General features: G+C 44.1%; 1 protein-coding gene across 7 annotated transcripts in view; it reads left to right on the top strand.

Annotated features, from left to right (window-relative positions):
• The first annotated feature begins 4,558 nt into the window (after nucleotides 1–4,558).
• Nucleotides 4,559–16,555, top strand: part of LOC149466447 (E1A-binding protein p400-like) — a 223,006-nt gene continuing 211,009 nt past the window's right edge. For 6 of the 7 annotated variants that reach the window (XM_089672452.1, XM_089672451.1, XM_089672450.1 and 3 more), the window contains exon 1: nucleotides 4,560–4,689. The gene's annotated coding sequence lies outside the window, so the exon portion shown is untranslated. Of the gene's footprint in view, nucleotides 4,690–16,555 lie in introns of all 7 variants that reach the window. The other variant, XM_089672447.1, reaches the window with a different exon arrangement.

Genomic DNA, 16,555 nt, shown 5'->3' with positions numbered 1-16,555 from the left:
ATTTCATTGCGGGCCATATCAGTGTTATGGTTGCCTTCAAAGGGTTGGTTGTATATGTAAGACTAGATGTCTAGTGCACCCCACCCCCCATTACATCAGATGTCAAGAATCCCACAACCTCCCTAACATCACCATGCACCCCCTTTGGGGACAGAGCAGGAAAGCAGAAAGTGCAGGGTCTGGAGGAGGACCAGAGGAGGAATTAAGTCAGTTACCAGAGTCTGCTGAGACCAGGGGAGGCAGAGATGAGGGGATACTGCAGCTCACTGAGAGGTGCAGGATTTGGCAGAGGAGTTCTATTCTCCTCTCTGCTGTTGATTGCTGAGACAAGGTGGGGGCAGAAACAAGGGGGTACCTGCAGAAGAGGTGCAAAGGCCACATGAAATGACCTGGATGGCCGGCTTCGAGCCTTGTGTTTGACACCTGTGCTTTAGAGGCTCCATAAACAAAAATAATGAATGCACATTTTTTTACCTGCTAAAAAAAGTGCATTTATTACATTTTGTTAAAATGTGAACTTATCCTTTAACCCCCTTGACTTCTTTTTGGGGGGGGTATACTAAAGGAGAAGATGTACTCAATGAAAATCATGAAGGAATGTGTTCAAATTGATAGAAATGTGGACTTACTGCATTGGGTTTATGTGAATCTTGCAAAGCGCATGGAACTTTGCATTAAAAATGGTGGAAATCACATTGAAGATGTAATTAACCGCCTCCCGCCCGCCATATAAGGGAATGACGGACGCAAGGTGGTTCTCTTGTTCTGGGAGGATGTCATATGACGTCCTCCCACTCTAACCGTGCATGCGCGGTTCCGGGGGCACACAGCGTGGAGATCGGTGGTGCACTGTGTCCCTGGGACACAGCGGATCACCGATCGATGGAAAGAGCCGAAGACGTCGGCTCGGTCATGTGATCAGCTGTGTCCAATCACAGCTGATCACATGTAAATAGGGAAATGACGGTTATTGGCATTTCTCTCCTCACGAGCTGTCACGCTGACAGCTCGTGAGGAGTGGAGAGCCGGTAATCGTCATTCCTCAGAGGGGACATGTACACTGAACATCAGGTCACTGATGATCAGTGTAGCCCCAGCAGTGCCACCTGTCAGTGTCCATCAATGCCAACTGTCAGTGCCCATCAATGCCACACAGCAGTGCCTACCAGTGCACATCAATGCCGCATATCAGTACCCTTGTGAGCTGCCTTTCAGTGCCACCTATCAGTGCTGCCAGTCAGTGCCACATATCAGTGCTGCCAGTCAGTGCCATCTATCAGTGCCAATCTGTGCCGCCTATCAGTGCCGCATATAAGTACCCGTCAGTGTTGCCTATCAGTGCCAATCAGTGCTGCCTAACAGTACCAGTCAGTGCCACCTATCATTGCCAGTCAGTGCTGCCTATCAGTGCCATATATGAGTGCTGCCTTTCAGTGTCCATCAGTGATGCCTGTCAATGCCCATCAGTGCCACCTACCAGTGCCTCATCAGTGCCACCTATCAGTGTCCATCAATGCAGCCTATCAGTGCCCATCACTGCAGCCTCATTAGCGCACATCAGTAAAGGAGAAAAATCACTTCTTTACAAAATTTTATAACAAAAACTAAGAAAAAACTTTTTTTTTTTCAAAATTTTCAGTTGTTTTCGGTTTGTTTAGCAAAAAATAAAAACCCAGAGGTAATTAAATACCACCAAAAGAAAGCTCTATCAATCTCAAAAAAATGATAAACATTTCATATGGGTACAGTGTTGCATGACCGCGCAATTATCATTCAGAGTGTGACAGCGCTGAAAACTGAAATGTGGACTGGGTAGGAAGGGGGTATAAGTGCCCTGTAGGCTAGTGGTTAATATTCCAATGGAATAAAATGTTGAAAAAAATGTGAAATTTGCTGAACTATGCATTTCATTATGTAACCAGTCTTTAGAGACACCCTGTAAATTGGTAAAAATAAACAATTACAATCTATATATTGCTTGAGGTGATTGTAGCCATATTAGTGCATTTGCGGCAGAAACAATTGAGTACTGTCCGTGATACTTTTTTTATTTGCACTAACAAACAATTTTGAGGACGAGCTTTCCCCGGGGAATGTCCCCTTCTTCAGGTCAAAGCAGTACTGATCACAAAGGTAAGGTAGTATCTTTGTGATCAGTACTGCTTACAAAGGTAAGGTAGTATCTTTGTGATCGGTACTGCTTACAAGGGTAAGGTAGTATCTTTGTAATCAGTACTGCTTACAAGGGTAAGGTGGTATCTTCGTGATCAGTACTGCTTACAAAGGTAAGGTAGCATCTTCGTGATCAGTACTGCTTACAAGGGTAAGGTAGTATCTTCGTGATCAGTACTGCTTACAAAGGTAAGGTAGCATCTTCGTGATCAGTACTGCTTACAAGGGTAAGGTAGTATCTTCGTGATCGGTACTGCTTACAAGGGTAAGGTAGCATCTTCGTGATCAGTACTGCTTACAAAGGTAAGGTAGTATCTTTGTGATCGGTACTGCTTACAAAGGTAAGGTAGTATCTTTGTAATCAGTACTGCTTACAAGGGTAAGGTGGTATCTTCGTGATCAGTACTGCTTACAAAGGTAAGGTAGCATCTTCGTGATCAGTACTGCTTACAAGGGTAAGGTAGTATCTTCGTGATCAGTACTGCTTACAAAGGTAAGGTAGCATCTTCGTGATCAGTACTGCTTACAAGGGTAAGGTAGTATCTTCGTGATCAGTACTGCTTACAAGGGTAAGGTAGTATCTTCGTGATCAGTACTGCTTACAAGGGTAAGGTAGCATCTTCGTGATCAGTACTGCTTACAAAGGTAAGGTAGTATCTTCGTGATCAGTACTGCTTACAAGGGTAAGGTAGTATCTTTGTGATCAGTACTGCTTACAAAGGTAAGGTAGTATCTTTGTGATCAGTACTGCTTACAAGGCTAAGGTAGTATCTTTGTGATTAGTACTGCTTACAAGGGTAAGGTAGTATCTTCGTGATCAGTACTGCTTACAAGGGTAAGGTAGTATCTTTGTGATCAGTACTGCTTACATAGGTAAGGTAGTATCTTTGTGATCAGTACTGCTTACAAGGGTAAGGTAGTATCTTCGTGATCAGTACTGCTTACAAGGGTAAGGTAGTATCTTCGTGATCAGTACTGCTTACAAGGGTAAGGTAGTATCTTTGTGATCAGTACTGCTTACAAGGGTAAGGTAGTATCTTCGTGATCAGTACTGCTTACAAGGGTAAGGTAGCATCTTCGTGATCAGTACTGCTTTCAAAGGTAAGGTAGTATCTTCGTGATCAGTACTGCTTACAAGGGTAAGGTAGTATCTTCGTGATCAGTACTGCTTACAAAGGTAAGGTAGTATCTTTGTGATCAGTACTGCTTACAAGGCTAAGGTAGTATCTTTGTGATTAGTACTGCTTACAAGGGTAAGGTAGTATCTTCGTGATCAGTACTGCTTACAAGGGTAAGGTAGTATCTTTGTGATCAGTACTGCTTACATAGGTAAGGTAGTATCTTTGTGATCAGTACTGCTTACAAGGGTAAGGTAGTATCTTCGTGATCAGTACTGCTTACAAGGCTAAGGTAGTATCTTTGTGATCAGTACTGCTTACAAGGGTAAGGTAGTATCTTCGTGATCAGTACTGCTTACAAGGGTAAGGTAGTATCTTTGTGATCAGTACTGCTTACAAGGGTAAGGTAGTATCTTCGTGATCAGTACTGCTTACAAGGGTAAGGTAGTATCTTTGTGATCAGCACTGCTTACAAGGGTAAGGTAGTATCTTTGTGATCAGTACTGCTTACAAGGGTAAGGTAGTATATTTGTGATTAGCACTGCTTACATAGGTAAGGTAGTATCTTTGTGATCAGTACTGCTTACAAAGGTAAGGTAGTATCTTTGTGATCAGCACTGCTTACAAGGGTAAGGTAGTATCTTTGTGATCAGCACTGCTTACAAGGGTAAGGTAGTATCTTTGTGATCAGCACTGCTTACATAGGTAAGGTAGTATCTTTGTGATCAGCACTGCTTACAAGAGTAAGGTAGTATCTTTGTGATCAGCACTGCTTACAAAGGTAAGGTAGTATCTCTGTGATCAGCACTGCTTACAAAGGTAAGGTAGTATCTCTGTGATCAGTACTGCTTACAAAGGTAAGGTAGTATCTCTGTGATCAGCACTGCTTACAAAGGTAAGGTAGTATCTCTGTGATCAGCACTGCTTACAAAGGTAAGGTAGTATCTTTGTGATCAGTACTGCTTTGACCTGAAGAAGGGGACACTCCCCGGGGAAAGCTTGTCCTCGGACAGTACTCAATCTATATATTGGAAAGCATTGTGCACACCGTGCACAGTAGTGTATCGATCTGAAGCCCCTAGCAGAGCTGACACATACAGAAGTGCTTCTTGGCAGATGCTTTATATGACGTCACATCCCAGCTCCAGCAGTTATGATTTTATGACGTTAGCAGTGTTTCTGTTATCCCCCCTCCTCCTTCCCCCACACATGTCAACCGCTGTCATCCGCCTCCTCCCGTTCTGAAGGCTCGGACCATCTCAGCTGATGCCTTTGTCTAGGAGACGGGCTGTGCGCATGCGTAGCGGCTGCGGGTCATCTGTCCTGTGCGGGCCTCCGTACAGCGCTCTGTTGTCAGTGGAGAGCGGCGCCCGGTGACGGGTACTGATGGGGGAGACAGGTGAGTGAACAGAGCGGGGCCCCCCAGGGGCAGGGTTATGGGGGACGTATCGGCGGAAGACGTTTTGTCGGATTTGGCTGCTGTCCCTGGTGCTGGGGCCTGTCACTGAAGAGAAGCCTGGCCTCTCCTCCTCCCCTTCAGTGAGCTCGGGGCCTGCACCGCCCCCTCTCGGCCCGGCTCTCCTGTGCTGTCATTCCCGGAGCTCCCTCCTGTCACTTCTCCTCAGCATCCCTGCCTGCCTGGAGCGGACCGTTATGTGGAGGGCCTGTGTTATGTATGGTGGGCCTCACACAGCCCGGGCAGGTCTGTTTACTGGCCGTTATTGTTTACGGTGCAGAAGAGACGGTTGGGCTCCCTGTGATGGGTAGTACGGACATCTTATATATCATATACCTGACGGCACAGCCTGTCTGACAGTCCCCCGTCCCCCATCACTTTGTATGTGTGCGGTGTGCCCTGACAGCTCAGGAGGTCTTCCTCTACCCCCCCAGTACTCTTCCGGCAGGTGCTTCTCAGCATTGGGACCACTCGGGTAAAATGCACAATCACTTTTCAGTAGTCTAGATCTTTAACCATTTTGCTGCCTTTTTTTTTTTTTTTTTTTTTTTTTTTTTGCACACACGTTTGAAAAATCATTTCAGGCCTGAACATTACTTAAGCACTTGCCCTCCAGAGGATTTCCTGACCAGGCCATTTTTTGCCTTACGGCGCTGCGTTACTTTAACTGACAATTGCGCGGTCATGCAACGCTGCACCCAAATGAAATTTGTGTCCTTCTTTTGCCACAAATAGAGCTTTCAGTGGAATTTGATCGCCTGTGCGGTTTTTATTTTTTGCGCTATAAACAAAAAAAAAACGCCAATTTTGATAAAAAAACAATATTTACTTTTTGCTTTTAACCACTTGGTAATCGCGCTATAGCCGAGTGTCATATGATGTCCTCACAGAACGCGCCCTCACGCGTGCCCCCATTGGTGCGCACCTGGCGATCTCTGTAATTGCTGGGTCCTACGGACACAGCTGATCATGTGATCACAGTGGACTCTTACCACGTGATCAGTTGTGTCCAATGAAACATGGGTGAACAGGCAGGATTTTATTGCATGCTATGTCCCTTGTGCATGAAAGTTGTGTATCTGTCTGTCAGAAGTGACTCATGTTGGTAGCAGAGGAACAAGGCAGCGGACAGAAATTACACTTGCAGTACATACAAATGGCAACCACCCCAACCTATAACTGGCCTTTGCAGCAAGGAGCACAAAGAAGAGCGATGCTTGTCAATAAAACAACAAACAAAATTTCCCAACTCACTTACAAGCCAGTCTGCAACAAACTGATTTAATCCTGTCTAACAGTTAACGTTAAAAGAAAGGGTTTAGTTTGCACACATTTTCAAATATATGTATAAGCTGCAGAGGCCACGTCACTGCACCCCAGTGTACTGCAGTCCTAACTCTATACATTCTATGATCAACTGAAAAAAAAGGTGACTATAATGATAATTGACTTCAGTGCAAAAATGCCCCCTATTGACTTCAGTGCAAAATTGCACCCCATTGACTTCAGTGCAAAATTGCATCCCATTGACTTCAGTGCAAAATCGCATCCCATTGATTTCGTTGCAAAATCGTGTCCCATTGACTCCAATGCAAAAACGCCCCCTTATGACTTTAATGCAAAAATGCCTCTATTTAAGTTTTTTAATTTTATATATATTTCATTTTATTTTCTGTCCAATTTTTGTTTGTTACTGTCAATAAAAGTTACTTGATTGTATTTTTTAAATTCATATTCATTTAAATTCATGATATTAATTAAAAAGTCAAATATAATGCAAATATATGTAAAATATATCTAGGTTTTCAGCCAAGTACATCCTGAATTTTCTGTTTTGGTCCAGAATTTTTATATCGGTGCACCACACACACACATATATATATATATATATATATATATATATATATATATATATATATATATATACATTGTACACACTATAGAAGTACATGCTTTGTTCATATTTCATGTCTGAGGTTTACCAACCACTCTAATTCCAATTTAAAGTACAGGTCATAAGTTTAGAGTTAACTGTGCCCCTAGAATTGTTGCTTTCACTCCAGCATGCGCAGTGATACAGCGGGTAAAATAAGTATTGAACATGTCACCATTTTAGACTAACAAAATATTTGAAAATCCATCATTTGAACAGTTTGTTTGTTTTTCATCCAGTTAATGGGCACAAATAGAAAATCGATTTTTTTGATTCAAAAAAGTCAAAACCAAACGAAAAGGTTAAAAAAAACTTCTGCCGAATGGATGATAAATAGAAAGGTTAACCAGTTCCCTATCGTGCTATAGCCGAAAGACAGCTACAGTGCAGCTTTCCAGTTCTGGGAGGACTTCCATGGACGTCCTCCCACGCACGCACCCCCATGCACCCCCTGGGATGCGCATCGGGTGACCGCTATGTGCATTGGACACAGCTGAACACAGATCGTGGTAAAGGGCCAATCACAGTGGCTCTTTATCATGTGATCAGCTGTGTCCGATCACAGCTGGTTACATGTTAACAGACTTGCTAGTTATTAGTAATTATTTCCTCTGTGAGGAAAGGGGAGCCAATATTCGGCAAGTCTGACAGGGCACAATGAGTACTTTGTATACACTGATAATCAGGGCAGCCCCATCAGTGCTCATCAATGCAGCTTATCAGTTCAGCCTTATCAGTGCACATCAGTAAAGAAGAAAACTTTTTTTTTTTTGTTCAGCAAAAAAGAAAAAACACAGTGGTGATTAAATACCACCAAAAGAAAGCTCTGTCTCAAAAAAATTAAATTTGGTTACAGTGTTGCATGACCACGCAATTGTCTTTCAAAGCGTGACAGCACTGAAAGCTGAAAATTGGCCTGAGCAAGAAGAGGGTGAAAGTGCCCGGTATTAAAGTGGTTAATGTGTTTATCACCGGTTATAAATCAAACTGTTCGTACTACACATACAGTATCTCACAGAAGTAAGTACACCCCTCACATTTTTGTAAATATTTGATTCTATCTTTTCATGTGACAACACTGAAGAAATGACACTTTGCTACAATGTAAAGTAGTGCGTGTACATCTTGTATAACAGTGTAAATTTGCTGTCCCCTCAAAATAACTCAACACACAGCCAATAATGTCTAAACCGCTGGCAACAAAAGTGAGTACACCCCTAAGTGACAATGTCCAAATTGGGCCCAATTAGCCATTTTCTCTCCCCAATATCATGTGACTCGTTAGTGTTACAAGGTCTCAGGTGTGAATGGGAAGCAGGTGTGTTAAATTTGGTGTTATCACTGTCTCTCATACTGGTCACTGGAAGTTCAACATGGCACCTCATGGCAAAGAACTCTGAGGATCTGAAAAAAAAGCATTGTTGCTCTACATAAAGATTATTATTATTATTATTATTCAGTATTTATAAAGCGCCAATAGTTCGCTCAGCGCTGTACATTACAAAGGGGGACAGAACATGTGACAGAACAATACCAATACAATGCAAAACATGAGGGGATCGAGGGCCCTGCTCTTTCAAGCTTACAATCTAGGAGATGGCCTAGGCCAGTGATGGCGAACCTTTTTGAGCCCGAGTGCCCAAAACTGCAACACAAACCAACTTTTTTATTTCAAAGTGCCAACACTGCAATTAACCACTTGCCTACCGGGCAATTCTACCCCCTTCCTGCCCAGACCAATTTTCAGCTTTCAGTGCTGTTGCACTTGACAATGACAATTGTGCGGTCATGCAACACTCATTTTTTCACACAAATAGAGCTTTTTTTGGTGGTATTTAATCACCACTGGGTGTTTTATTTTTTGCACTATAAATGAAAAAAGAGCAAAAAATTAAAAACATAAAAGGTTTTCTTTGCTTCTATTATAAAATTTTGCAAACAGGTAATATTTCTTCTTTGATGTGTGTTGGTGAGGCTGCACTAATAGGCAGCACTGATGGGCATTGATGAGGCGGCACAGATAGGTAGCACTGATGAGGCGGCACTGGTGGGCATTGATGAGGAGGCACTGATGATGCACTGATATGCAGCAATGATGGGCACTGATAAGCGGCACTGACTGATAGCACCAACTGGAGGCACTGACAGACGGCACTGATCGGCTGCACTGCTGGGCATCATTGATGGGTGGCACTGCTGGGCAGCACTGCTGAGCAGCACTGACAGGTGGCACTGCTGGGCAGCACTGACAGGTGGCACTGCTGGGCAGCACTGACAGGTGGCACTGCTGGGCAGCACTGACAGGTGGCACTGCTGGGCAGCACTGACAGGTGGCACTGCTGGGCAGCACTGACAGGTGGCACTGCTGGGCAGCACTGACAGGTGGCACTGCTGGGCAGCACTGACAGGTGGCACTGCTGGGCACTGACGGGTGACACTTCTGGGCACTGATGGATGACACTGCTGGGCATCATTGATGGGTGGCACTGATGGGCGACACTGCTGGGCTGCACTGACAGGTGGCACTGCTGGGCAGCACTGACAGGCGACACTGCTGGGCACTGACGGGTGACACTTCTGGGCACTGATGGATGACACTGCTGGGCATCATTGATGGGTGGCACTGATGGGCGACACTGCTGGGCTGCACTGACAGGTGGCACTGCTGGGCAGCACTGACAGGCAACACTGCTGGGCACTGATGGGTGACACTGCTGGGCACTGATGGATGACACTGCTGGGCACTGATGGATGACACTGCTGGGCACTGCTGGGCATCATTGATGGGTGGCACTGATGGGCAGCACTGATGGGCGACACTGTTGGGCAGCACTGACAGGTGGCACTGCTGGGCAGCACTGACAGGTGGCACTGCTGGGCAGCACTGACAGGTGGCACTGCTGGGCAGCACTGACAGGTGGCACTGCTGGGCAGCACTGACAGGCGACACTGCTGGGCACTGACGGGTAACACTGCTGGGCGCTGATGGATGACACTGCTGGGCACTGCTGGGCATCATTGATGGGTGGCACTGATGGGCAGCACTGATGGGCGACACTGCTGGGCAGCACTGACAGATGGCACTGCTGGGCAGCACTGACAGGTGGCACTGCTGGGCAGCACTGACAGGCGACACTGCTGGGCACTGATGGGTGACACTTCTGGGCACTGATGGATGATACTGCAAGCAGTTAATCTCACCTCTGGCAGTGTCGGTGTGGCTTCCAACCCAGCAGCCCATTCCCATCCACGCTGAACACGTTGCCCCTGGCCCCGGAGCAGTGTGGGAGCCTCTTCCTCCTTTCCACGCCCATCCCCGGCTACATCACCCCTGGTGTCAGATCCGCATAGGAGCCGTTTCCTCTCGTCCACACCCACCCTGGCCCCAGAGACATGTGGGAAATGTAGTTTGATGGGGGTCCAGTGTGGACGAAATCTGGATGGCCGGCCTGTGGGCGCTCATCTTCCTCTTCTTCCTGGCGTGCCCACTGAGATGGCTCTGCGTGCCAGCTCTGGCACGCGTGCCATAGGTTCGCCATCACTGGCCTAGGCTATAAGAAGATTGCCAAGACTCATTTATGTCCTTTTTTTCACAGAAATAGAGCTTTCTTTTGGTGGTATTTGATCACTGCTGGGTTTTTATTTTTTGCACTATAAATAAAAAAACTGAAAATTTTGGAAAAAAACCCAATATTTATATTTTTTGGTTATAAAAATATATGTAATAAATTCAAAGTTAGTCATAAATGTAGGCCAAAATGTATTCTGCTACATGTCTTTGGTAAAAAAAAAAATCACAATACGTGTATATTAATTGGTTTATGTGAAATTATAGCATCTTCAAACTATGGTATAGATCTTGGGTCTCCAAACTTTCCAAACAAAGAGCAGTAGAAAATGCCCCAACATCAGTGAGAGCAAACAATGCCCTACCATTGGTTTTAGTGGGAGGACTAGAGCCTGATTGTTCGTATTAGTGGGGGGAATAGTGCCCCATCATAGGTGTCAGTGGAAGAATTGGTGCATCATTTGTGTCTGTGGAAAGGATAATGCCCCAAGAGTCAGATAAAGGCAGGCAAAGGGCCACATCTGGACCTCAGGCTGCAGTTTGGAGACCACTGGTATAGATACAGGAATTAAGCAATTTTTTGCTATACGGCACTGCGCTAGTTTAACTGACAATTGCACGGTCATGGAATGCTGTACATAAATTAAATTTGTCATTTTTTTCCTACAAATATCTAATATTTATTGTCCAAGGAAGGACATGTGTACATGTATTAATATGTTCAATCTGTAAGATGTATTCAGCCACTGCACCTAGTTTTAATTAGTCTTGTATCTTTAAAATATAATGTTTTAATATTTGTAATAATAAAATTATTATTTTTTTTTTATATACATGTTGAAGTTGCCTATAAAGTCCCATACATTGTTTTGGGGGGGATAATCCATTTACATACTATTACAGGATGTAGGCAACAATTAAGTGACTCCTGAGGTGAGTACACAATACGTTTCCCACATATAGAGCTTTCTTTTGGTGGGTTTTTTATTTTGTGCGCTATACACAAAAAAAGACAGAAAATTTTGAACAAAAAATATATTTTCTCATTTCTGTTGTAAAAAATATTCAATAAACTCAAAGTTAGTCATACATTTAAGCCAAAATGTATTTTGATACATGTCTTTGGTAAAAAAATCCCAATAAGTGTGTGTGAAAATTCTAGCATCTACAAACTATGGTATGGATACTGGAATTTACACAGCTTTTACTTTCTGACAGCCTATCACATTTCTTGAGGTGCTAAAATGCCAGGGCAGTACAAACTCCCACAAATGACCCCTTTTCGGAACGTATACACCCTAAGCTATCTGCTGAGAGGCATGTTGAGTCCATGGAAGATTTATTGTTTTCCACGAGTTTTTGGAAAATGACAACATTTTTTTTTTTACACAAAGTTGTCATTTAAATGGTATATTGCTCACACATGCAATGAGTATATATAGAATTACACCCCAAAATATATTCTGCTACTTCTCTTGAGTATGGGGATACCACATGTGTGAGACTTTATGACAGCCTAGCCGCATACAGGAGCCCGATATTCAGTGACCCCTTTGAAAGCCTTATGATGCGTAAATTCCTCATTTCACTTCCTCACTACCTATCACAGTTTCAGAGGCTCTGAAATTCCAGGATAGCACAATCCCCCCACAAATGATCCATTTTTGGAAACTAGACACCCCAAGGAATTTAATAAGAGACATGGTGAGCATTTTGCAGATTTAAATTTTTCTAACAAGGTTTTGAAATATAAAAAAAAGAAAAGAAAAAATATGTTTTCGTTTTCTTTCTTCATTTTCCAAAAATGTATGACAACAAATGAGATCTGCAAAATACTCACCATGCCTCTTATCAAATTTCTTGGGGTGTCTACTTTCCAAAAAGGGGTAATTTTGGGGGGGTTGTAATATTCTGACATTACAGGTCCTCTGAAACTGTGATAGGTAGTCAGGAGGTGTAATGGGGAAATAAAGCCCTTTAAAAGCCTGAATGTGCTTATTGGATTTTGGGGTCCTGTATGCGGCTAGACTGCCAAAAAGTCTCTCACATGTAGTATCCCCATACTGGGGAGAGGTAGCAGAATGTATTTTGGGGTGTAATTCCACATATACCCATGGCATGTGTGAGTAATATATCATTTTGTAATTTTCCAAAAACGTGGCAAACAATAAATTCTTCTATTGGCTCAGCATGCCTCTCAGCAAATAGTTTTGGGTGTCTACTTTCCAAAAAGGGGTCGGGTTGTTATCCTGGCATTTTATGCCCAGCATTAGAAGCGTATGCCACACATCACTCACTCTTCTAACCACTTGAAGACCAAGCCTTTTCTGACACTTTTTGTTCACATGAATAAAATAAGTATTTTTTGCTAGAAAATTACTTAGAACCCCCAAACATTATACAGGGATGTTGAATTTGTATCGCCCGTTGCCCGTGACATGTAGTGGGGCGCATGCATGGGGGGACGAGGGTGCTTTTTTTTAATCACTTTTATTGTTATCACAGGGAATGTAAATATTCCCTATCATAGCAATAGGCAGTGACAGGTATTGTTTTCTGAGAAATCTGGAGTCTCTTAGACTCTAGTTATGTCCTCTGCCCTTAAATCATCTGATCTCGCCAAGATCGGTGTGATCAGATGCTTTCACAATTTAAAAATGGCACTGTTTATATCCGGCAAAACCGAAGTGATGAAATGCTCGTAACTTCTGGTTTCTTAGACTATAGAGATGATTGGCCCCATTCTAGTCTCCAATCAGTTCTAAGGTCAGCTGGTGGAAATGCTGGCTGCATTCTCAGGTTCCCTGATGGTATGGGACTGCCTGAGAAAGTCGTGGAAGGCAGAGGGAGCCATCATCCTGGTATAACCACTCAAAGTCCAATGATGTACCAGTATGTCGCTGGTCCTTGTTGTGTGTATATGTTATGTTCTTTTTTTTTTTATGCAGCCTGTGGGCTGAATGAAAAAAAAATAGCAGAAATCTCTGCCAGAAAAAGTGTGTGGTATGCCCACCATAAGTGAAATGTTTTTTTTTTCATATGGCCCGGTCAAATGAATGAAAAAAAAAAGAAGAAGCTAACAGATTCCTCTATTCACATCGATTGATGTGGATGAATACATCTCTGCCAAAAATTTTTTTTAAAATATATGCCGAAGCATAGGAGCGATCTACCCACTGGCCACCTCAGGCCCCCATGCTTGGGCATATACCGTATTTGCCGGCGTATAAGACGACTGGGCGTATAAGACGACCCCCCTACTTTTCCTGCTAAAATGTAGTGTTTGGGCTATACTCGCCGTATAAGACTACCCCTCTTCCAATGCACACCAGTGGGAGGAATAGTGCCCCATCATTGATGTCAGTGGGAGGAATAGTGCCCCATCATTGGTATCAGTGGGAGGAATAGTGCCCCATCATTGGTATCAGTGGGGGGAATAGGTGCCCCATCATTGGTATCAGTGGCAGGAATGGTGCCCCATCATTGGCATCAGTGGGAGGAATAGTGCCCCATCATTGGTATCAGTGGGGGGAATAGGTGCCCCATCATTGGTATCAGTGGCAGGAATAGTGCCCCATCATTGGTGTCAGTGGGAGGAATGGTGTCCCATCATTGGTGTCAGTGAGGGGTGGAATAGTGCCCCATCATTGGTGTCAGTGGGGGGAGGAATAGTGCCCCATCGTTGGTGTCAGTGGGGGGGGGGAATAGTGCCCCATCGTTGGTGTCAGTGGGGGGGAGGAATAGTGCCCCATCGTTGGTGTCAGTGGGAGGAATAGTGCCCCATCGTTGGTATCAGTGGGAGGAATAGTGCCCCATAATTGGTATCAGTGACACCAATGATGGGGCACTATTCCTCCCACTGAGACTTGCTGACCCTGTTCTCGTATGGTGCTGCTGCAGCCAGCATATGTGGTTGCAGCAGCACCTCTACACAGAGCACTAACCTGCTGCTCCGGCACTCAATTTTCGCGGGGCCGCTCGGCTCCGCCCCCTCGCCGGTGATTGGCCGCCTGTGTGCCTTTCCTGAGCTACAGTTCTGGCGGCCAATCACCGGTGAGGAGGCGGAGCCGCGCAGCCGCACGAACATCCAGTGGCCGAACTGAAGGAGACGCCGCGCTTCCTGGACCGGATCGTCGTGGGACTGGATCCAGGTAAGAGACGTCAGCCCCTGCAAACCCCTGTACTTAATGCCGCAGCCCCCCTAACATGTGTACCGGCGTATAAGACGACCCCCGACTTTTGAGAAGATTTTCAAGGGTCAAAAAGTCGTCTTATACGCCGGCAAATACGGTATGTTCTTTTTTTAATTTCGGATGAAAAATCTCATACAACAGCTTTGCACACACTTACGTATATTCTGAGAGCAAGACCCTGTTGCTGTCAGAATCAACAGATCGGTGCTACACCTGAATTGCATTTCTGCAAAGAAAACAGCAGTGGTTAACAATAAAACAGTAACTCAATAAAACAACTATTTTTTTATTTTTTATTTTTTTATTTTTTTTTTATTTAATTATTATTATTTTTAAACTGTATTTTACAGATTTTAGGGTCTCTCAAAATGCAATAGCCAGTTTCCTGACTACCTAACATCTTTCAAGACCCTGTGTATATATGTGCCCTAGACTGTGTCGTGCTGTACTCTATACTAATACTCCACTAGTGTATGGTAGCGATGGAAGCATTCCTTGAGACAAAAACCAGGTTGGCCAGGACAGGTGGGACCAAAAAAGTGGGTGCCATGCCTAATTCCATGTCTGCTACAGACACATCTTTTTTGGGGTGACTTTTGAGTTGGGGTACCAGGAATGGCATCAGGAAAATGCCTCTCATGCAGCTGACTAACTACATCTGTGTTGGGGGTTTGGGCCACAGCACCTTCTGCATCCAAAAGGGCCATGATGATCTTTCTCTGGAATTTTAGGAAGGATCCACTTCTTCAATTGCTTTGTAAAGCTCAAAAGCGTTGTACAGAGCCAATTGAAATAAATATACAGACACTTTTTTGTACCAGCGTCTGGCGAGGGACTTCTCAACAACACCAGCTGCCATGGAAATTAAGATGGTCGTATCTGTGTGAATGGAAGACAGGACAAAAACATCCCGTTTGTCCTTCCACTTCACTGTGAGAAATTCATCATTTTTCAAGCAGGCGTACTCCTCCTTTCTAAGATGGGTATTTACAAGCCATTGGGGGAAGCCACGGCGATTAGGTAGCACGGTGCCACATGAACCAATTCCAAGATTGTACAAATGTCTAAATAGTGGCACGTTTTTATAAAAATTGTCCATGTCTAAATGGTACCCCATATGGAAAAAAGGTGACACCAAGTCCCAAACTATCTTGCCACTGCTCCCCATGTAGTCTCGGCATCAGGGTGGCTCCACGTGACTATTCTCTCGCAAATTTTAAAATTACATGTATAGCCTGTTGCCCTCTCACAGGTCTTATACATTTTGACCCCATATCTTGCATGCTTGCTGAAGAGAAATTGTTTGAATGTAAGGTGGCCAGAAAAATAAGTGAGGGACTCATCAACGCAGATATTATGCTGCGGAGTATACACATATGCAAATTTCTGGTTAAGGTGATTTATGAAGGACCGCATTTTGTCATATTCAGGGTCACTCCAAGGACAACAGAGTGTATTGTCATTGAAATGCATAAATCTCATTATATTCTCATATCTATGCCTGGCCAAGGCAGCAGAGAACACAGGCATATGATGAATCGGGTCTGTTTACCAATACAACAGCAATGAATTTATTTTAGTAATGCCCATGTTGAGGGTTAGGCCCCAAAAAACTTTAAATTCGGACACTGTAATAGGTTTAAATGCAAGTGGTCTGGCAAGGTTTGAATTTGGGTTGGTAGCGATAAATTGTTGTGTGTATAAATTGCTTTGATCCACAATCAATCCATACATGTCTTCCATGAAAAATAGCTCCAAAAAATCAAGGGGAGTAGTTAAATTAGCTGTTTCCACCTGAATTCCGGGTTGGACAGTGAATGGGGGAAGTATGGGTGCCGCAGAATTTGTGGGCTGCCAATCAGGATTTTCAAGCACATCCAGAAGGACACTATGGGCTCTACGGGCCTGTGTTCGAATTCTTGGTGGCTGCGGGATACTACTTGTGCTAGCCACTGCACCAGCTTGTACTGCACTTTTGGGACTCACCATGTCAACAAGTGATACTGCAGTGTTGGTATGAAAAAGACTAGGATATACTAGGCCGCTGGTGCTCGCTAGTTCACCAAAAGGTAGTGTGGCACTAGTACTGGCACTCTGCTGCATATAAGAATCTTC

The sequence above is a fragment of the Staurois parvus genome, unplaced genomic scaffold (assembly GCF_062004578.1).
Source record: "Staurois parvus isolate SC_StPar_1 unplaced genomic scaffold, SC_StPar_1.0 ptg000129l, whole genome shotgun sequence".
In the NCBI taxonomy this organism is placed as follows: domain Eukaryota; kingdom Metazoa; phylum Chordata; class Amphibia; order Anura; family Ranidae; genus Staurois; species Staurois parvus.
Note: the sequence above shows the minus strand (reverse complement) of the source record. Positions and strands in the feature narration are given on the sequence as shown.